Below are 741 nucleotides of genomic sequence, written 5' to 3'. Positions count from 1 at the left end.
CCATGTACATGTTCATTTGGTCCCAAGTATGGATTCATTTTTAAAGGTAAGTCATATTTTGAGACTGTATGTTTACTGACGCATTTAATTGCAATAATTAGAGATTTCATGAGTGTCTGAAATGCTAATTTCTTCTGCAAATGGGAACTTACAAAGAGTTCTTTTACAGATGAAAAACTAAGGTCAGTGTATTGTTAAAAGTTAAACGTATTGTTCTGAATCGCATGGAGAGTAATAGGTAACCCCACACACTGCACTGAGTAGGAAGCAGGTGATATTCTAAGAATGCGATGTATGTCTGTTGACAGACTGAACCTTGCAACAAAACATATCCGATTATTATTATAGTATCACCATCTTCATTTTTCAGTAGAAAGATGGGACTCAGGTTTAAAAATACTTCAGGGGCGCACAGCTATTAAGTGAAAAAGCTGGAATTTTAACCCACGTCTTCAGGCTCAGGATTTTTATCTGCTATATCATTCTGCCCAATCAGAGGAGAAAACCAAGAGGAACCAATTCTGAGGATTATGCAAAAAATTGCACAGATTTAAAGAAATTGATTTAGAATAGTTTCTTTTACATGTGTAGTAAGAATATGCAGAAATTCTCTTAATCCAGACCATCAAACTCAAATAATGCTCTCTCACTTTTCTCAAGGATAGGCATAAATATGATTTAAAAAAAATATATCTTTAAGGAAGAGTAAGGCTCAATCTCTGAGAATATCTAAATAACCTG

General features: G+C 34.1%; 1 protein-coding gene across 1 annotated transcript in view; it reads right to left on the bottom strand.

Moving 5' to 3' along the window:
- The window catches only part of TFPI (tissue factor pathway inhibitor), a 22,192-nt gene that overhangs the window by 10,412 nt on the left and 11,039 nt on the right, over positions 1-741 (bottom strand). The gene's annotated exons all lie outside the window — the stretch shown is intronic.

Source organism: Carlito syrichta, unplaced genomic scaffold, assembly GCF_000164805.1.
Source record: "Carlito syrichta isolate Samal-C Ts95f unplaced genomic scaffold, Tarsius_syrichta-2.0.1 Scaffold316189, whole genome shotgun sequence".
NCBI lineage: Eukaryota > Metazoa > Chordata > Mammalia > Primates > Tarsiidae > Carlito > Carlito syrichta.
The sequence above is the reverse complement of the archived record's forward strand: the minus strand, read 5'-3'. Positions and strand labels throughout refer to the sequence as shown.